The sequence below is a fragment of the Sciurus vulgaris genome (assembly GCF_902686455.1).
Source record: "Sciurus vulgaris genome assembly, chromosome: 9".
In the NCBI taxonomy this organism is placed as follows: Eukaryota; Metazoa; Chordata; class Mammalia; order Rodentia; family Sciuridae; genus Sciurus; species Sciurus vulgaris.
The window spans coordinates 16,419,798-16,442,735 of record NC_136469.1 but is presented as its reverse complement, the minus strand read 5'-3'; positions in this window follow the sequence as shown (position 1 = coordinate 16,442,735).

Sequence of the window (22,938 nt, the reverse complement as noted above, 5' to 3'; positions counted from 1 at the left end):
AGATGATTTATCTTTTCTTACTCTTGTACAAGACTTCTTTTATCTCATGTTTACTTTGTTCTTATATTACTTATTTACCTAGTTTCTTCTTATCACCTTAGGCTTTGTTTTAATTATTTCCTTTTTATGTTATCTATTTTTCATTTTAGTTTTTAATTTTTTATTATCTTTTCTCTTTCTTATCTTCATTTTTAGTGTATTTTAATGGAACAAACAGAGGGTACTGAAATGCATGGGAAGAGAAACCAGCACTGTCTCAGCAGAAGCCCCAGGACTCAATTTCTTTCTCCCATGCCCATTTGGTTTCCCTGTGTAGGAGAGAACCGTCCTGTCTCTAAACACTCTTATCACTAAATTCTCACTTCAGAAAGTTGGTGTTGTACAGTAGTCAAGGGCAGAGTCTTGGAAACACAGTAAACCCTGATTCACAGTATGCCTGTCTGTGGGGCTTTTTGCTACATGCGGCATGGATGAGAGAAGGATGATATTGGCTATAAATTAATCAATTACTCATAAACTTGTCTAATCGATAAACACATAGGAACCAATACTCTTTAAATGAGAGGGGGCGTGACAGACAGGGTCGTACCAGATCTGGCCTCTAACAGCATGGAGTAGTCCACCGCTCCTTTATTTAGTCACACAGGTAAAAGGGGCTAAGACTGGGAGGAGCTTCTTCTGTGATGGACAGGATGGGGTGGAGTTAGGGGAGCCATTTTCTCAGGGAAACTATCATAGAACCAGACAGGGAACCACAAAGGGCCATACACTCCCCGCAATCTGGGACAGTCCTCCATGGCTGCCAGTTCCTAGAGTCAGGCTTCTGTTTCCCATGGCTCAACCTCATCTGATTCTGCAGATAAGGATGGCTCCCCACACCTGTCCTTTTGAAATTGCTTCCTAGTTGTTAGCTCTTGAAGCCTTCTCCTCCATGGTAATGGTTTTCAAATGGTGTATAGATCAATTAATGTGAAATGTACTTATTTACTTCTCCTTAACCCCCTAATGGAAGGACGAGGATGTGAACCGTGTTTCTAGAAGAGTAGTGCCCATTTTTTCTCATTTACACTCGAAAAATCCACACCTATCTCAATTAAGCAGCTGACATTGATCTCTCACTGTCTTTTATGAAAATCAAACCATTATAACTAATCTTTCGCACATTTTTTGCCTTTAAGCACCTACATCTTTTCCTTCACTTTGCCAAGAGAAAGACTTGACCTTTAAGTGAGTTTTGAAATCCTAAAATTCTTTTAAAGTAGCCTAAAGTAGCTAAAATATTATATTCAGGCTAACTCCTCCACTCTTGTGTTCTTCGTTCTCTTAAATTTTCCACCAATTCCACCAATGGAGATAAATAGCCTTATTTCATGGACAGATTTTAACACTATTCAGCATTAACTGTATTTTTCACTTGGGCTCACATTTCTCACTGGAAAGTTGCTGAATGAAATATTGGGATACTGATTTTAATTTTATAATCATTTGTAATTTTAGGAGTTGCCTTTTTAGATTTCATGTCTCTTCCAATTTGGGCAATATTATTTTTTAGGATAGCAAATAAGTATGTAAATTTAAAATAGCCCTCCCATGAAAGTGGTGTCTCTATGAGATTTATTGGTATTGATTATGAATTGAGCATCATGCCAGTTCTCAGAATAGAAATAGTCAATATAAATATACATTGAAAAATGACTTTTAACTTTTAAAAGTACTTATTCTCACTGTGAGCCTGTTTCACTAATTCTTTCTGTTTAAATTGAGCTTATGTCTTCAAGTTCTCTACTTCAAAATAAACATTTTGTTAAAATGCAATTATCTGGAAAAGGTGCTAAGCTATTTCTAGGCAACTTTGGGTTATAAAGTTCAACAGATAATCTGGTTTTTCAGCTCATAAACATTATTAGTTGACATATACTAAACTCTACAATATTTTTCAACTGAGGTTTCTTTTTAACTTTTGTCAAGTAATTTCTGAGTATAATTTAAGTATTTTTCTTGCAATTATAATTGTAACTGTAAACAGTGTATGGGTTTTTATGTAAGATGGATAAGATATCAATTTGGTTTTTCTCCACGTGCCAAAATATAGAGGAAATATATTCATATAAATGTATGGATCATATAAATGATCTGGATGATTTTGCTCCTCAATGCTTGCAATGCTTCTCTAAAAATCACCAAGTAAAGTGTGTATATCAACTAACATGCATTATAAATAAGGTACCTTTTTCAATGAGTCAGGGTCAGATTTCTTGTATAAAGTAGAACTCAGATGACACAGTAAAATCCAGTTCTTGTCTTCTATGTCTTAGACTCAGACACTGCATAGAATTTTTGATAGTCAAATGTCATAGATACTTGTAACTTACTGCTTTCTAAACATGTTTGTCATCCTTCATTAGATTTTTTAAATTTTTATTTTAATATGTTGTCCTCTTTGTCCTTTGACTTCTCAACATTCAAAACAATTCGAAACAATTATTTTCTGCATCAGTAGCACTACTTGCCATGTCACCTGGCTTGTCATTTACAGACTACTGTATATGACAACTTTTCAAGGATACATGCAGGCACATTTTTGAGACCTTAGAATTAAAGCTTTGAAATCTCTTGGTCTTTTTGGAGCAGATTGTTACACAAATATTAGAGGAGAATATAGTTGTGCATTTTCATGAGACACATTCCAAATAAAAACAACATTTAAATTTTGTTTCCTGCTAATATACTGTATTATACTAACATGATGCATTAACTTTATTCTGCTACTTATTTTCTAAGTATATTCCTTGAGTTTAATATGCTCGCTTTAGTTGATTAAATGAAATAAGAATGGGGCACAAAAAACAACAAGTGCTTCCAGGTGTAATTCTGCTTAGTGCCTTTCACTACTATGATTGCTCAAGGGTGAACAACTTTGAAACTTGGATTTTTTGCTACAAGTACAAAGCCCAGATGCCTCAGCAATCAGATCTCAGTTATCAGTTGTCAGTAGACAAATTGTATTTGGGAAAATCTCTGTAACAATGATATTTTACCATAACTAACATGATTTTGAATATGTAATCATACAGTTGACTAAAAAGTGAGATTAATTTAGCCTCTGATAAGTTTTGCAAACAGAACTCAAACAAATGAGATTTATTAGCATTTCAAAATAACTCACAGAATTATTCATACTTAGGAATTCAGTCATTAGTAATACCCATACTTGAGAATGTAACTTAATAAAATACCTATTTTTTAATCTCTAAATCTTAATTCCATATAAAATTTGAGAAGTATAAAAGCACCATTCAATAAAAATATAATTCTGATTAAATATAATTTCCTCATAAAATCATTTGCCTTTCATACTTTCTCATACTTATGGTTTAGAAAAACCATATTTATTGTGCTAAATGATTAATTTGGTAATAATATGATCCCATTGCCTGTATTCAGGCAGATCCTGACCATGAAATTATTCAACAAAGTTATTTCAATTTTTGTGACTGACCTATAGATGCAATCATTTCAGAATTTTGAGACACAGGAGTAAAGCAGTTTATAAAGAAAAGAAAGGAAAAACCTTACCTGTCATTGTTTTATGCATGTAATATTCAAATACTTCTATTTTGATTTTGGAGAATGCCTCAATTTATTTCTTTACTTTTTTTTTTTTTTTTTGGAGACATTTGGTGGAAAGCTCTTGCCACTTCTATTTCACAAGGGTGAACATCTGCCCCACTTTACCTCAGTCCCGAGGCTGTTTCCTCTTTCACTTTCTTTTTCCTGTTTTCCTCTATCTATCCTGTCTGGCACTGGCACTGAAAACACATAGTTTTTATTTTCTTTGTCTTTTTTTTTTTTTTTTTTTTTTTTTTATGAGTCAGGATTTTATCAGCTAAGACTGAATATGTCTATAAATACATAGAAATGACAGCTTTAACCAGGGATTTTGTTATTTGCATTTAAGGTATATAGAAGTATTCAGATCGTGTCTGGCATAGCAGCAGTAAATTATTATTGGGAAACAAATTTCCCTTCTTTTCATGTTGCTGCACTTGGGCAAATTGCTCTGAATTCAAGCTCAGTGTTCCATGGTAGTTGGTTGTATCACCTATGGTATCAAATTAAAATTTTAGGTAAGAAGTGTTTGGGGAAGATAGCAATAAATCACCAAGATGATCTTAAAGCAGGAGATGGGACCATCTTTATTCACCAGCCAGCGGGTCCCCAGCTGTTGGACAAGGGCAGACTGTGAGTCTACTCTCCTCGACCCCTTCCAAGGGCTAGAGTACACTTTTATGGTCCCAAACTACATTAATCATATCTGGCTGTTGCTACAATTTGAAACCAAAAACAAACATGAGATCTAAAATCATAAGCAGAAAGGGAAGTGTCTCAAAATGACCCTAATTGAGTACAAGTTAAAGAATTGTCACTAATATCTAGACAATCATTCTCAGAGAGGGTCCATTGTCCAAGAAAAAATGGAACCAAAAAGAGAACAATTTTACATTGTGTAAGAACAGAAACATTTGCATTTCTAAGGTAGGTGTGCAAAGCAGGAGCAGAATGGCAGAGGAGGTGTTTACTCATGGGAGAAGCATTTCTTACAGGACACGGAGTCTCAGGGTAAAGCGGAATCCATTTGGTCATTGCCCATGCAGCCTGGCCTCTGACAGAAGGAATAAGGTGAGTGACATAGGAGTGACATAGGTTTTTTTTTGCCTCATTTAAAAAACATAAGGTGGTGGTAGGGATTCTGTTTACATGTAAATTGGCTCAAACTGGTTCAAATGACCAGCTTAACTGCAACAAATTCTTAAAGCAACACCTTAGATGATATCCAGAACATCATCATATTTCTGTTAAGAAGGAAGGGGGAAATGGAAATGACATCCATCATAGTAAGGCACTTTGAAATAATTTGACTTTTGAAACCCACCTGCTCTGAGTGCTTCCAGTACTCCCCAGAATCAACAGTTGGTTTGTTTCTTTCAGTGACTCAGATTTAGAAGGCCCAACATTTCTGAAAACAGAACAAAACAAAACAAAAACCTGCAATGTAAAAACAAATTGCTTTTCTTAGCAACCTCGGGATTTGGAAGTCAGTCACAGGCTCCAGGAATCTCTGGGGAGGTGATGGCTGTAACTGTAACTATTTCCGTAGTAAATTCTTGGAATCCCATATTTGCCTCCATAAATTTCAATTTTCCATTCATTTTCTTCAAAGTTTAATTTCAGGTAATTAACCAATAAGACAATTGCATAAAGTGAGTTATATCAGTACTGTGTTCTAAATAATAGCCCCTTTTTCCTAGATTACAAGTAGATATGAAGAATCAGTCTGTAACTTTACAAAAGAGTAGAACAAACTATTGAGTCTGGATTATGAAATAGGCCCAGGCTAATGTCTTCCATGTTTGTAACTTAAAAACTTGACATTTTCATTAGTCATATGGATATTATGAACTGCATGGCAACTAAAGCCATTATTTATTTATTTATCTTTTCAAATTAGAGCTGTAGATTAGATTAAACCATTGTGTCTTTATTTTCACCAGGTTTATTTTAAAAAATTGTTGCACAGAATCACTTTCTGTTGATCACCTTTTGAAGACAGTGTATTAAGTTCAGACCTGTTTAGAATTCCAAAAGCCTGAGTGACATCCACTTTGAGAAAGGAATCAGGTCCCAGTTCTGTGGTATTAAACCAAGAGAAATCAAAAAGCAACATTTAGAACAGAAAAGTCCATCAATAAACAAGATAACAATTTCAAAGTCCATCAGAACAGGCCAGAACAAGGGAGAAAATTCCAAATGATGTGATGAAACCACACTATGAAATCTCTGGTTCAAGAAGAAAACAAGCCAGATTCTCTGAAACATTAGAATATGAAGGTAGACATCATTTTATAAGTAAAGTGAGGTTTATCTTGCAAAATAACATAGTTGTGAGTTAAAATCTGGCATGGAAAATTATTGAATTACATGTAAAAATGTTTATGGGTATTATCATAGTTACCATTTGATAAAGTAAAGTTTATCAATGATTATTTCCTGCTAACTGCCTAAAGACAACCATTGTATTGCACTGAAGTCAGTCAATCAGGTGGAAGACCTTGCGGTAGATCATTCCTTTGGCTATCCACCATATTTTTCTCTTCTGAAATATGAAAAAAAAAATCCTTAAAATCCAGTGAAAGCAATATTTTTAACAACATGAGTGGAGGTAAGGGCATTGCTCCTTACCTCTGTTGTTTCTCCTACGAGTAGTGACTCCTCCAGGTTCTGGGTCCTTTTTGTTTTGCTGGCTGGATTCAGAACACTCCAAGGTACTGGGAAACAATGAAGCCACAAAAATGTAAGGGACTCAACTCCCAGAATGAGTGTAGTATGGAAACTAAAGTAGAATATAACTTTAAATTATTTTATATTGCTCTTCTGAAATTTGGGAGTAAATTGACTCATAAATTAATCTAAGAGTAATTCTTGGCTATATGTGAAAAGAAATGAGGAATACAACAAAGAAAACAGAAAGATTTTTGAGAAATATGTATCTACTATTCATATGAGAAGAAACTAGATATTCAATATTTCTCTCAAATACCAAGACAATTTTACCTTTTCCTTAATGAAATAAGATATTTAAGACATTTAATTAATGTCTCTGACCACGACTTTTCTCTTTTGTTACTGTAATTAAATCTGAGATTCTTTTCTTACTTACAGACTTCTATTACTAAATTAATACTATTCCCTGTAATTGGTTATATTTCATTGTTTTAGCTCTTTGTTCAGATTATATAGTTATTTTTACTAGTTTCCCTGTTCATTTCGCTTTATCTGCTAGTTTTTCAGCTCCCTAGTTTGTCTTTATCGTGCAGTGTACGATAGTGAATCAAAGTAAAAGATTCAGCATACATATCTAAGTCAGTCACCCTTAATGGAATTGGTGTGTTATCTATAAGTTCTCAACCACTGAGCTACATCCCCAGCTCCTGACTTCTCCCTTTTCCTCACTGCTTGTCAGTAATGATTCAGTACACTTGCCCAGTCCATCTTGATAAGTCTGATCTCCATTCCAACTCTCCATACAGGTTGATCACAAGTTCTACTAATTCTGTCTCTAAAATATCTTGGAATTCCAATTCTTATCTCTAAGCCCACTTCCACTTCCAGCCAAGACTTCATTTCTTCACCCCTTTATTATTTCTTATTCACCTAACTGATATTCCCAATCATATCTCCTGAACTTCCTTCCTCAAAGTTTGCTCCCAACAATCATCAGAAGCTCTTTCTAACTTACACATTGATTATATAAGCCCCTCTCTGCAATGTGTCAATTTTTTTCTGGCCCTTCCTGGGAAATTTTTTTTTTTTAATTTAGGTTTATAAGGATGGCATAAATGTACTTCGTATCCCAGTCCCTTTATTTACCTTTATTTGTAGTCTCAGCAGCGTCAATTCCTTCCATAACTTCTACCTGAAATGCATCCTAAATTCTAGCTGTATTCAGTATGGCTGAATCTACTTATATGCCTTTATGCATACTCTCTTGAATGGGGTAGTAGAATTTGAATTGCCTCTAAAGATTATAGCCTTTGGTTTTAGTACCTAATTGTTTAACACATATGCTTTGTAGTTTCTCATAAATATTGCAGTAACATAAAGATAATAACAACTACCTTCCAGCCCTGTTGTATTCATGCATGAAATTGCAATTAAATATTTCCACAAATATTTGCTAACTCATAATAACTGATTTTAACTTCATTCTTTCTCCACTTTCCCAGTTGATAAACCCCAATTTTCCTCATAGAATGAATAAAGCATTGTCCATCTAGTAAAGAAACCCTCCCCTCACACACCTACCAGAGTCATTTCCTACCTTCTTTCCATGTCATTGGGTCCTATGCCATTTTCTTAAAATTATTACTTGATTGTGTAATTGTCTGTCTTTCAGTTGTGACTTACTTTAAGTGATTCTATCTCATTTTCTTTTTTTTTTAATCATCTCGTATAGTGTCTGTTTTTAAAAAAGAAAAAAAAATACACTCACTAAATCATCAATTATTTTCCTGTAAATAAGCACATATGAAGAAAATGAAGTAGATTATATTTTTAAAATATTTTTTACGTAATCTGTGAATTATTGGAAAATTGAGGTTACTGTTAGTAGTGCTTATTCACATAAATAGTTTTTCTTGTTGACATTTGATAAATCATGCAATAACAATTATTTAGAAATACAGAAACTTTGTTGAATAATTCATTTTGCCCTATTCACCTCTCAAAAGCTAATTGGCTAATTTCCGTGAACTTTGTGCATTTTTCTGTTTGATTTCAGTCGATTCAACAAACACTTAGTGGCCACTATGTGTAAGGTAATGTGGTTATTTAATTCAAGTTGATTTTTAACTTACATTAATTTTATCTTCATTCAGAATATGATGGCAGCAAAAAAGTAAGTTCTTGTGACATGTTATTATTTAGATTTAATCCAACAAATATTTATTAAAAACTTACAGTCTGGTAGCACCTATGCTAAGTGGGGGGAATTAAATAGTTGACTGGAACTTTTTCTTTGCCCTTGAGAAAATTACAGTGCTCTATGGAGCCTGTTTTATTTAAGTATTTTTAAAAATATTTGATTATAACTCATGTCATATTGTTTTATTTCTTTCAAATAATTTTAATGTTAAGTCCAGTTTTAAAGTTTTTATAATTATGTAGAAACACTTTTATGAATTATTTCAAAAGGATAGGAAAATGATAATAAATAGAATTTATTCAGCATTTGACGCATGGACTGCTCTGTGGGCTGTTTGATACAATATCACATTTGAGTGTCAAAACCACTCTGCTGGGCAGATACTATGGCTGTCCTCATTCCCATGACAGGAAAGTGTGCACTTAAGAATGTTTGTTGACTTGTCCCCTACTTTAAGGATATATTTGAGATTCAAATTCCATGAAACTGGGGCACCTGAGTATTTTCACAATATGGAACAGCCTCAATGGAAAGATCTGGTATTAATTATTTACTATTTAATAAACATGGGTGACAAATAACCACCAAACTGGTGGTGAGTGGCAGTAAGTGTTTACTTGGCTTCCCAGTCTGTGGATCAGAAGCCTGGTCCTGCTGATCAGAGCTTTCTCTGCAGGGTTTTCCAGGGCACCTGGTATTTGATGATCAGCTGCCCCTGTGCTTTCTCACATGCCTGGTGTGACTGTCCTGGATCAGCTCTCATCTACGTGTCCCCTATCAAGAGTGAGTGCAGGTGCATCTTCACGGGAAGGCTGAAGACAAAAACGAAGAGTGTAGATATTCTCGGTACCTTGTGTGACAAAGGCTCAGAATGGACACACCACGCCCACCGCATTATGTCTGCAAGAGCAGGTATGAAGTCCTACTGAGACTCCCAGGGCAGAGAGATCCATGCTACCATTTTAAAGAAGATCTACAAAGCTGAATTTCAAAGAGTGTGGGGCCAGGGAAGGATGGAGAATGGTGGTTATTCTTGTAATCAATTTGTCACAGTCCACCCGCTGGCCAGAATACTCACTTCTCTCAATACACCAAATACATTCGCCCCTTTAAAACCACAGATTCTCATTGTATCACATCATCACACCCAGAGTGCATAGAGAGCTCATGACCTATATTAGATCAGGGTGTTTATGCTCGGATGAACTTCTTATTCTGAAGAACTATGAAGTGAAAAAAAAAGTTGTCTGCACCTGGGCTCCATCCCAAATCCCTGGCATATAGTGATGAGGCTCAGGCAATTAACTCCTATAAACCCTCCTGAAAAGAGGAAGAATGGAAGGTAACCTAGCCACTTCTGAAATCTGAGCTTTGTGAGAATTGCTGTTCAGAGGGTCATTATGTTCCTTCCCTGGGTTCTGGTCGTGCAACTGGAATGTCTCCCTAGTCCATATTCTCCGTTTACTCCACAAAAAATTTATTTTTCTTTTTGTTTTCCTTTCCATTGTTCTACTTGGACATTCTGAAGAGAGCATAGAATATATGACCTTTGAGCTACTTCTATTTTCTCAAATTTCTGTAATTTAATCACAAATTCCTTTCTGCATTTTGAATAATCTGTCCCATTTAGACCAGACTGACTTTTACTGACTATAACACTCTTTTCAACACAATCTGCCAGAGTAATATACAAAGTTCTTTTCTTTCTTTCTTTCTTTCTTTCTTTCATTCTTTTCATACAAAGTATCCTAAAGATTCCTATTCCTAGAATCCCTTTTAGAGGTCTTCCAAAGTGTTGCACTGTCAAACACTGGATGGGATCCTTACCCAGAGCCATTGGGTACTTTGACAGTCTTTCTGTTCCATAAGAACCTGTATATGTTTTATTTTCTAATATATTCAATTCTGACTCCTGCCAATTTTTTTATTTCCTCTGAATTCTGTTTGTTGGTTTTCTGGACAAGTGTTTTTTCAGCTCATCTCTCTCTTGTAATATCTCATGAACAACAAAGAAGAAACAGTACCCTTTTAGAGAAAGGGTGTCCAGAAATCTTATGAGTTGGGGTGTGGGCACAGTGTGCTCTATTTAATGATTATTTTTTTCATGACCTCTGAATTTTAAATCATATTTACCTGAATCTTTCCCACACTCAACTTATTAGGAAATACCTCTATGTCTTTTAATACTGTAGTGGTCTTATTTTTTGCATTTAAATATTTGTTCAAGCTGATACATTTTTAGTGCATAATTTGCATTATGGAGCCAACTTTTAAAAAAATATGTTTTCAGATGTCTATAATATTCAGATCATTGTTTCTTGAATAGTACACTCTCCCCTCCCCATTTGAAGTTGCTCTATCACTGTAATTAAAACAAGTACTCACCCAGACTTTTCTGCTTTTCTCTTCTCACTCCTTTGTCTTTTTGGTACCCTCTATGATATTACCATACACTCAGTCTCTGACAGTCCTATTGTCCAATCTTAGAACTTCATTCGAGTTTCTTTCTTTTACTTCTTTGCTGATTTTCATGCCCATTTATAAAAACACCTCTTATTTAAAATATGGTACTTTAGAGATGAATTCACATGCAGACAGTTGAAATCATTGTACTATCCAAGAATAGGATAGAATTTAGTATTTGTAATAGCACCATATTTTCCTTTCTGTAGTCTCTTAAATTTTTCCTCATAAAGATTTTAGGTATTATTTAATATAATCCCTATGTATATTTATTTTATTATTATTTGAAATAAGTTACTTTACATAGTTAGACATTCTAAATTTAAGTTGACTGTAGAAGGACACTTGTTCTCTTTAGTTATTTTGGAAGAGAAAATACAGTTACTTGTTATTCAGTCTAGTCTCTTAAAAACTCAAGGTGCTTCCACAAGTGCCAGGGAAGGGAATTATTCTCAGGTGACCAGTGATTCCCACCCATGCCAAAACAAAAACCAAAGCAAAAACAAAAACTTCTAAACCATGCTGCTTTGCACCTCCTTTTAATTTCTAAACCAAAAAAGAGAAGACATCTAAAAATAATGACAAGACTAGTTTACCAGCAACTTAATCTTATCCCTTAGATTAATCTTTGTTAATCCAAGTTTTGGAGGGAAAGAAAACCACAAAAACATCAAATTGTAATGCTGAAGCAGTGACCGGGACACCTCAGTGTGACAGACAAGAGCTCTGGCAGCCTGGAAACAGTGCTGTCAACAGGCTAGCTGGCAACAGTTAAGATATATTAAAAAAATTCAACAATTTCATTCTTGAAATCAAGCACAAAATATGACAACAAAATATAGCCAAGGTTTATGTGTGTGTCCCTGTCTGATCTGGAGGCGGCTTCCTGGAGGCAGCCCCTTGGTGTGATTCACACACACCACAGAATAGAGACACATCTGCTATAAACAGAGTGCAGGCTTTGAGAAAAAAATGCAATGCATATTTCTTTTACTCACTAGTACAGAAATGCCTGTGGGTAGGAAAGGGGGTGCTGTAGCTGGTTCATCTGTTCAACCTTCCCTGATTGACAGCGAGAGCCATTGTAGGCTGGGGTCTCTGTGCTTTGGAAGCTGCTGTCTCTGGAATGTTCCACTTTCTCAAGGTTTTGTGGGATGTTAGTTGCACTCCACGTGTTATTTCAGTACTAGTTTTATTTTTCGCCAGAAAACTACTACTGTTTAAGGTTTTCAGAAAGACATGTACAAACATGAACAGTCTGTAGACTGAAAAGTAATCACCATGTCCCTCCTCCCTCCTGAGGTAGGGCAGGGCAGACCCTATAGACAGAAAAAAAAATAAACCTGTTCCACTGTAGTTAAACTCTAGTCCCTGGTTTGGTTAGGCAGATTGGGAAAGGTGTCTCTGTAGGAGGTGATTGTTGACAGAGCATTATGGGGAGTTGTGACCAACATGTGACCATCCAGCTGGGGACATGACATAGCCAGTGTGCAATTTAGATCTGGATTCTGATTTCTGGTTCAAGACATGCATGATCACATTCATGTCATCAGATGCAAAGTGTTCATTGTCTAGTGACCAGGACAGGCTAAAAATTTTTGCATGCTGTCCATAAAAAATATTATTCTTCAACTAGCAATCTGCAGCACTGAGTATAACGTCCATAGCTTGACATCTGTACAACCATTTTAAGTCCTTAATACCATTTTATAAAATAAGTTTCATTTTCCTGCCATAAAGAGGTTCTTGCAAAGAAAACAAAAGTTAGCAGGCAGCTCCAACAAAAGTTAGCAGGCAGCTCCCCATCCAAATTTTGCTTACTGCCCTAGAGAGGCGTTTGTAGAGAAAACGAAAGTTAGCAGATAGCACCTCGTCCCCCTCATCACCTGTTAACCAACTTAGCTGAAACATCACTTTTTTTCTCCTAGGGACTTACCGCAAGGCTTCACACATGCATTTCATACTAGGAATAGCTAACTGCAAGGCTATACACAGGCAATTCCTAGCAATAGCTCACCCAGAGCTTTACTAGGAAAAGCCCACCATGGGGCTTCACAGGGAGAGCTCATGCAAGCCTATGCAAAATAACCCTATAAAGTACCCCAGAGATAGACTTTCCTTGCCCCCCTCACGTTTTTGAGTGATGGCCTTTGTCATACTCTGACTGACAAATAAACTTTCTGTGTGTGGATCTCTCTGCCTGGTTTCTGAGTTGCTTGTCTGCGATTCACTCTCCTTTTACTGAACACTGACCATTTTGCTGACTCACACAGAGTGAGGAAGGCACTGTCCTAGGACAAGGCCATGGGGTATGTGGGAACCTTCCAGGCCTCGCCCTCCTCCTTCAGCATTGTGTCCAGGAGGGAGTACCTGCAGACACTGCCACCAACACCCCTGACAGCCACTGTCACTGCACCACCAAAATTTTGGGTTTCTGCAACTAACGCACCTTCAGCAGGATGAACTGCCCAAATGCACTAGACTACAGTGTGTGTCCCTGGGTCCACAGCTGCACACTTTGCTTGAACATCCACTTTCACAGGCCTGCTGCCACCCCTGCCCTAGTCCCTCGGTGTGAGTTGATTGCCGCACAGTATCCTCTAGGCTGCAGCTGATGAGCTCCTCAGACTCAGTCACACCCATCTGGATTACTGAGTCATGTGCCCTTTCCCAGAGAAGATGACCCTTTCCTAGCCTCCGAATCTCAGTAATTAATGTGTTCGTCATGGCTCCCAGAATAGACATAGGACTTGCCCTGTCTTTACACACCTTCAGACACTGGGTTGATTTAATGTGACCTGTGTGACTCCCAGGCTTGCTGGTGTTGTTCTCGCTCAGATCTTTCATGCACTCACCTCTGTACCACAAGTAGCCCAGTGTCTGTCCAGAAGATTGGCGTTCCTGGAAAGCGTGCTGAGCATAGAGCATACGTTGCGTCTGAAATATTACAAGTTTTGTCTCCAGAAGCAGTAAGCACCTAGGTCCTATCACAACTTCGGCATAAATGCCTCCTCCACAGGACTTGCTTCTGCTGAGTGCACACAAATACTTTGTCACTTGTCTTCATATCACAGATAGAGACCTAGCTATCAGCACTGGCTGAGGCAATCTTTTCTTATCTGCAGAGAATCACATATGGTTGGGAAAGTGGCTATGGTTACCAATTGTAAAAGTGAACTGAAATAGAGGCCACTTAGATGTAGATTTTGTTTTCTTCTGAGGTCAGTTTTATTAAATTACATTTTCCGAAAGATGATCAGTCTAAAGCACATTTTCAAATTTATGTGCTTATTTTTAAAAACAAATCAATTCCATTTGTTTTTCATGCTTTCCTGTTTCTTTTGTTATATTCTAATTATTTTACATGGTCATACGTTCACACATTTTTCCTTTTTTTTAGTAGAGGTTTTTATGGTAGGTAAACTTTTGTCAAACAACCATCTTTGGTATCATATATAATATACTATTATTATAAACTATCCTGTATTCCAACTTGGTTTTTATATTTCATATGATTCTATGTATGTTTATAGTTTTGGCTGAACTAATATCACCATTGTATTATTCTGTACCAGGACTTGGGTAATTATTTCATCTTCACTATGAGCTGTAGACCTCACTATCAGGAAACAGTCTCTTATCTCATGAAGTGGACATCTGCCTGAATTCTAGTTTGTTTGATATTAAGGTCACAATTCCGTTTTCCTTTCATTTGCACTCTCATAATGTTCATTTTTAAGTCATATTAATTTTTAATTTTATGGATTACTTGTTTTACATGTCTTTTTTTTATAAGATGTGGATCTATTTTGCTAAGATCCAAAGTAAAGCTATTTTTAAAGGATGTTTTTGACCTGTTAACATTTATTGATATCAGATTTTTGTATTGATTTTCTGGCACAATTTTCTTATCTTCTCTATTTACATGTTTTAAGTCACTAACTATGCAATCTATTTTCTTTGCTCCTGTGTATGGTTTCTTATATTAAAGAATATTTTGCATTTTTATTCACTCATTAACTTACAATTCAGACTTCATATATTATCCTTTATTTCTTCAGATATTTTTCTTAGTGTCTTATGGTTAATAAGTAAAATATTAGTAAATCTTTGTCCTCTTTCTGCCTTCTCTATTTTCTAGTAATATTATTCTTTCTGTGCCTGTGTACAGTTTCTTATATAAATGGGGATGTGCCTAAGTCATTGTTTGGCCTTGTCTTTCATACCTCTCTAAACCAAAATATTTAGTACAAAATTCTGCTCATAGTGTTGTACTGAAGTTAGTTGGGTTTTACATTCTTATGTATAGCGTAATTGCTAGAAGCAAGTGTAATATTTTGCTTTCCAGTGGGAACTCCTCCCTTTCACAAAAGATGTCTTTGCTTCTGCTTTTCCTGCACAGCCTTTCAGATTTAATGAATTTATTGTTTCCCTCTCTCATTTGACAATGGAGTATGAGTATGTGATCTCAGAGAAAAGAATGGAACATGATTCTTGCCAGAAGTCCCTAATAATTATTGAAAGTAGGCAGCACAATACTTTTGATTCGATTTCAACAATGAAGGACCTTTTGATTCAATTTCAGCAATGAAGGACCAGTGAAAAAATATATGGCTGGACAGGGTGGCCCATTCACCACAATAAAGAGCTAGCACTGAAATTGAATGTGTTTTCTCCACAGTCAAGCCAGTTGTCCTGAAAAGGCCCCATATAGATATATTACCTCTCAGCTGTCCCTAAGCAAGCTTATTTCATGATTAATATATATAAGCTTCTTATACTAAAGCTTATTTTGTTATTAATAACATATATACGCTTACGTTATTGTTAGTAACAAATAAATATTTGTAACAGCACATCATTGCCAACGATATGATCTCTAGCCATATTCATTATCTAACTCTCCAATACTGATTAAGGATTCCTCTACAGAGTTAAGTTGTTTAAAACCTGGAAAAATCCCCAATTTACCCCTTTTTTCAATGATTCCCAGAATGCTGAAGCTCTCCTTCGTCACATTGCATATATATTCAATTGATTGCATCCTAAACACATGCCAGTAAATGCGTTCATAGGACACCTCAGAGTCTGCTGAATAGGATGCTCTTCTCTCCATGTGGAGCAACTGTGATTGCGACTCCAGGGCTTTGATTAAAGAAATGGGACAAAAATGGAGAGGGGCATATTCGAAAATGAGTTCTAGTGTTGTGGTTGGTAGCCGGGAGGTGCGAGCAGTGCTGTGTGAGCAAGACTGGGAGGATGCAGACGTCAAGCTGGCAGAACACAGGAAGAGAAACAGGGTGCTGTGCTTTGCGAAGCTCAGGTTTCAACTTCACAGTAGCTGAAGCGGTACGCGAACTGTTTGGAGGACCAGTTCAGAGCCAAACCAGCTGAGGAAGGGCACCGGGAGAGCTTACCTGACGCGTGTCCTCACCAGGCCCTGCCTTGTTACAACAGAACAGAATAAAGACTTAAAAATACAAACACTTTTGACTTTATCCCAAAATTTTTTATTCTCTGGGAGTGAAGTCACAAATATGACAGGCTTTTTGCAAGCTTTGGAATAGAGCCATTAACATTCTACTTGGAATCACTAAACAGACGGCATTAAGGCATCTGAAAAGGTACACAATGAATCCTAGAAGGAAATTAACGGGGGGGGGGGGGGTGGATTTCAATAGCATCATATTAAAAAAAAAAATCAAAACGGAAATCTTTTGTCCACACACAGAGTTATTAATAACTATGAGGGATCGTATTTTTCACATAAATTATGTAATTTGTGTCTAAAATTCATATACTGTCCATTACCCTAAGTTGCAGATCACTGACTTAAAATTAGAATGTGACATTTTAAATAACATCCCAAAAATGTTATAGTAAGTAAACTAATATGTCTTTATTAGTCCTTGAGAATCAATTTCAAAAGCCTTTAGATTCTGATGAAAATTATGCAAATTCCTGCATACTGTCATCCTTATAGTTTATGTTAATTTGACATTAATGTTAGCTGCCTGTCACACTAACAATAATCCATCCAAGCGAGCAGGCTGGAATACCAATTACCAAAATGAGTAGAGCTCATCCTTGAAGTTTCTTCTGTCTGTTGCAAGTAGACATATGTCAGTGCACAGGGAATAGCACAGATGTATCAAAGTCTTTCAAGTAACCAGGCATCTTTGTGTAATGGAGCAGGCTGTGGTTGACATGCTAAATCTTAAAAAGAAAAGGAAGTCACTTTGTATTGAGAACAAAAAAGAGCTGAAAAGGGAAAAATTGATGTGAAGATATTCTCATATATTTAGAGTCATTATTGGAGAATATTGGCCAAGCAGAAACTCTATTTTGGAAATCTTTATTTTATGATAAATTAGTATGTATTTTATTGAATTTGCTTGTGTAGAATTCAATAAATGAATTGATTTTTTTCCAAAAGAGGTCTTTTTTTTTTTTTTTTTTTTTCCTTCCCTGATTCTGGCTGCTGAATGTGAATTACCTCAATTTGGCTTACAATGAAAGCAAAAGTTTTTGAAAAAAGGAAATGACTATTCCTATTCAAGACACATTATTATTTGTCTTCAAAGGAAGAGTTTGTTGGAACTTATGAATTTCTTGCCTGCCTTTTCTTATAGTGATGGTATTATTCTTTGTGTTAGACTTAACTTGAGTGACTGGGAACTTCCTGAGTAATTCTTTCAGTTTTCCTTCTCCATATATTGTGACAACTAAGATGATTCCAAGAATAAATGCCAAATATCAAATCTCTTTATAAATAATATGATGACTATCTTACACTAGTTAAAAAGGCTACTTTAAATATAATAGCCTTATGACATATTTGCACACTGTTTGGAATCATTAGCTAAGATTCTAGGTGCATATTTCTACATGCATTTTATTTTTTCAAAAAGATACATAAGGTTTTGAAGATTTAAGACAAAGTTGAATTCTTTTTGTACCTTCTTCAGTACTTGAAACAAAAAAGTTTAAATATTTTCAATACAAATTGTGACACAATCATGTAATTGGGCAAAGAACAACTATAATATTCTATCTAACCAATCTTCTCTATTAGTAATACCTTGACAACTATTATCCCGGAGGTATTTGGGAAGTAGATGATTGGTACAGACATAAAGAAGACATTAAAATACATGCATGAAATATATAGGTCAGGTATGTGGACTGAATGATTGATCCTACCAAAATTAATGGTCAATGAAAAACACGTTAGGAAACTATCTCCGAAGGTGGTAAAAGGGATGAATAATATTCTTGCTAGCATAGACATTTCTCTTTTCACTTTTGAGTTTTATAAAGGTACATAGTAATTGCATAAAAATGAGTATGAATTTTTGAACGTATTTTGTGATACATATATATATACATATATATTTTTATATATATAAATATAAATATATATATACAAATATATATATATTTCTAGATATTTTATTCTTAAATATTTCAGGTAGCAAAATGAATGTACTTTTGTTCTCTGATACAATTCACTTTATTAGTTAATGCTGTGACCACATTCATATTTCAGAATGGAGTTTTGGCATTCTTGGATTTTGATTTGTAATATGGAAAGTTTTATCCAACCGATTTTTTTCCATGTTTCCAGTGAATGGATCTGCTAGTGCTCCGTCAAAGAAGTGAGAGTATTGGTGGGGAGGTTTGAAAGACCTGGGATTGAAACTAGTGATGACCTGGATGCACTCAGTCCTTTAGGTAAAAGATGTCAGAAGACAAACGGTGGCATCTATTGCCCAGCTCTGGGGTTTCCCATAAAGCCAGATGATCCATGCTGACATTCATTTCTTCTATAATTTGCAAGGGGACAGAAAATTGAATTCCTCTGTCAGATGTTACATCCAAACAGGTCTTTCCCTAGAATGATGAGAGATCAGAGACTCGGGACAATTTTGCCTTACCAGGCTTCTGTCTGTATGTAAGTTTCCCTAATATGTGTCTTTTCTTTCTTTTCTTTTCTTTTCTTTTCTTTTCTTTTCTTTTCTTTTCTTTTCTTTTCTTTTCTTTTCTTTTCTTTTCTTTTCTTTTCTTTTTGTTTTAGTAGCAGGAATTGAATCCAGTACCACTGAACTACATCCCTAGTCCCTTTTACTTTTTATTTTGTGACTGGATCTTGTTAAATTGCCCAGGCTGGCCTTAAACTTGCTTGCTATGCTCCTGCCTCAGATTCCTGAGTTGCTGGGATGACAAACATGTGCCACCTTGCCCAGCTTTAATATATATATACACTGGACACACATTTCCTGCCTTTAAATATTTATATTTGGCAATTCCTCAAAAATTTAATACCAAACAGAGTAGAGACAGGGCAAAAAGGTGTGGAGACCAACACACCAGCCATCATTGGAAACATTTCAAGAGAATATGCCAGCAATTGAAGCAGCAGAATAGTTATTGCTATTCTTGAAGAGAGTCTTACAGATACAATAAAGACTCATGGATTTTTCAATTATAAAATTGATTTCAAATGACAATACAAGAAAAGCTGACTTTCCAAGTGATGAGATCATTTCCAGACTTAATAGGCACAAAGTGATATTGAAGTTTTATACCATATAATGATACTACAAGAGAGATGCATAGGGATTAATGTTCAATTTGTCTTTATGATTCTTTTGGAAAATAAAGGAAGTTTAATGGAGGGAAGGTTCTGGACCTCTCTCATCTTTGTTCTCCCTGAGCAAATGTAGATTTCTTAAGATGCTCAGAACACATTCCCTTTGTCCTTCTTAGGTCGGTGGCATCTTCCAATTTCCTGAAAGGGACTCAGTGGGATGGAATGGATATGAACATCAATCTTCTACATATTGTTGATTAAATCACTTCATTTTGGGGAAAGAAGGAACACGTCGGCCAGTGTTCCAAGATGTTTTGTTTGTCCCTTTTGAGTTGCTCCAACCCTACCCTTGCTTCCTCCTGTCTCCAGGGCAATGTCACATGTTTACAAGAAGCATCACAGCAAGGGCAAGTTGCTCTTTTATAATTAACTCTAGAGTCAGGATGAGGCTGTTTATTTTTCGTTGTTCCTCTTCTTGCCACCTGGTTAGTGAGTCTTAGCTCGTCTCCTCCACCTCAGCTACTTCTATTTTCTGGATTTATTTTCTGATCTGGTTGCTCAGTGGCTCCCCATTGTCCCAGCATTTGCTCATTACCCAGGACCACATGCGTAGCTCTTCCTTCTTCCCTGTTCTTCATACGGGTATGATGACCATAAGACCAGTTCTGTAAGACCGTCATCTTCTCCACCAGCCTGAGATTTAGGGTTATATGCTGCTCCAGGATGCATGAGTCACAAGTCCCCAGATGTTTATGTCACATTTTTTTCTTGCCCATGTGTTTGTCATCTTCAATATCTGTGAGCTTTATAAATATGTGAAATAGGTGACTTTTCCACACTCTTCAGCTCTGATATGAGATCTGGTTAGTTAGTTAGTATGCATAATTTATTTTGAATAAACTTCCAGTGTAGTTTGGGTTTATATTTATACCTTATTTTTTCCTGGGAATAAATAAAAGAAGTTTACAAATAAAAAGGAGTAAAACCAGATGAAATAAGTTAAAAATAAGAGAACAACTCAATGAGCTTCATACGTACGATCTGGGGATTTCCATAAGTTATTATTCAATTAAGTAGCATATACAAATACGGAAGAACAATAAATTAATTAAATTTAACAAAAATTGGAGGTGTTTATGCAATTGAGAGGAGAAGTAATGCATGAAAATATACTGTAATAGATCTCCATAGGTAGCAAATAGCATATTCCAGCTATGTGATCAGCACTGTAAACCTTCATGGTCTTGATAGGGTGAAAGTTATGGTGCAACTGACCAACTAGTCCCAGATTATCTGGAAGGACCCAAGCTAATCACATGAGCCCTCTGAAAGCAAATACCCTTCTCTGGTTGCAGATACAGAAGGTAGAGAGATTTTACATGATCAGAACAACATCACTGGCTTAAAGGTGGAGCGTGTGAAGTGACAAGAAATGCCAGCAGGTTCTAGAGGCTTAGAACTATCTCCAGCAAGGAAGGAAATAGGGACCTTCATCCTACAGCCACAGGAGCCAAATTCCTTCGGCTACAGGAAAGTATCTGCGAGTACATTGTTCCCCAGAACTTCAAAGTCAGATTCCAGTCCACAAGACCTTGACTTTCACCACAAGAAACCCAGCAGATAACCCAGCTGTGCCAGCCTGTGTTTACAAAACAAAGAACTGTGAAATAATAAATGGATTATTTTAAGCCACCGACTTTGTGGTGATTTATTATACAGAAAAAGAAAATGAATATGAAGAACACTGTATTTGCTTGTCCATCTCTTGAGATAGTTAAAGCTAATGGTTCCAGCTAAGCCTTTTCCACTATGACCTTTGACCGACCCTGGGAGCAAACTTGACCATAATGATGCTCCTCCCTGGGGGAAATTGCACATCTACTGTTTGGTTGCTCTGGGATACAAAAGTACAGCCCCTCGTCTGGTGTAAGACACCCTGAAGGACCATCTTACCTTCAAAGCTTCCTGTGGGATTGACTTAGATGTCTGTGACAATGAATGACCAAATGTCAACTTCCATTTCTGCCAGAACCTTCTTCTTTTCCTCCTTTAGAGTTGTAGATGAGGGCACTCCCCAGTAAACTTCTTCCACTCAATCTGTCAGAACTTGTTTCCAGGAAGAACAAAGGACATGTCATTATAGAGAGAGAAACTAAAAATCAAAAACACTATTTCAATTAATTTTGACTCTATGGTAGACATCACACACACACACACACACACACACACACACACACACACACACACACACACATAACTCTTACCTCTGAGAGAATATGGTGTTTCTATGAAGGATGAATGTTTCAGAGAACTAAATGTCATCTGCATCATTTGATGCCTTCCTTCCTTTAGAAATATAAATCTTAGGTAGTAGTATAATTCATGGTCTTGCAGATGTGGTTTAAATTCCCTGGATTCCATGCAGTTGTTGCACTCAGTTGTCTGGTTGGCTCACTGTGGACAAAGAAATGTGAACAGATTTGCTTTAAAAGAAATTGCTCATTCTCCGTTTCCTTCCTTCCATTACCAGGAAATTGTGTTGGTGGTAGATACAGCCAATTCAGAAGTTATATATAAAGGCAACAATAGTGCCCCAATCATGTAGAGCCTGATATTTGAAAGAATAGTATATTTACATCATATAGCACAACTACTGTATTTTGGGATCTCCCTTGATAGAGTTTCCCTGTACTTGTTACATCGCTATAGGATTTTTTGGAAAAAAAGAATTTTATCCTTTATGCTCTCTTTTTAATAGGTCTTAATGAATGGAAATCAGGCAAGTATGTAATTATCATGATGGTAATTCCCATAATGAGCAAATGGTCTCAAAACAAAGACCCTAGACTTGTTTAAGTAAAGATCTATACTTGTCCATGAAAATGTCAGTATCACTCTACAGGTTGAGCATATATAAGAACCAAAGGATCTACGCACCTACTTAGCCATGCCATTGGGTGATTCCTTCACCTCATGGTGTGTTATTTAGCACCTGTTGGGGATTATTTCAGGAAATCAGGGAAGGGAAAATCTGAGGATGCTCAAATTCCTTACACAAAATGACAACATATTTGCATATAATTATGCACATCTCATTCGCTTGATATTGTGATTACCTACTTTTCACTTTTGAGAAAGAATAAGACCATAAGTGCAATATAAGTAAGAAATCTTGAAAAAATAAGAGAGGTTCAATATAAACAGGGAGTAGTGTTTTATTCCATTCTTGCCTCAGTGGCTGGGAATTTCTTCCTCTTAATAAGAACCTACTATCAACCAGAGTTTGCTTTGGCTCCTCTTTCATGCCTTTCAAGCAGCATTGTGATTAATGTATCCTTGAAATCATTTTCTGGCTGATAAAGACTGAAGCAAGGGAGTTTGAACCAACTGTGAAGTTCAC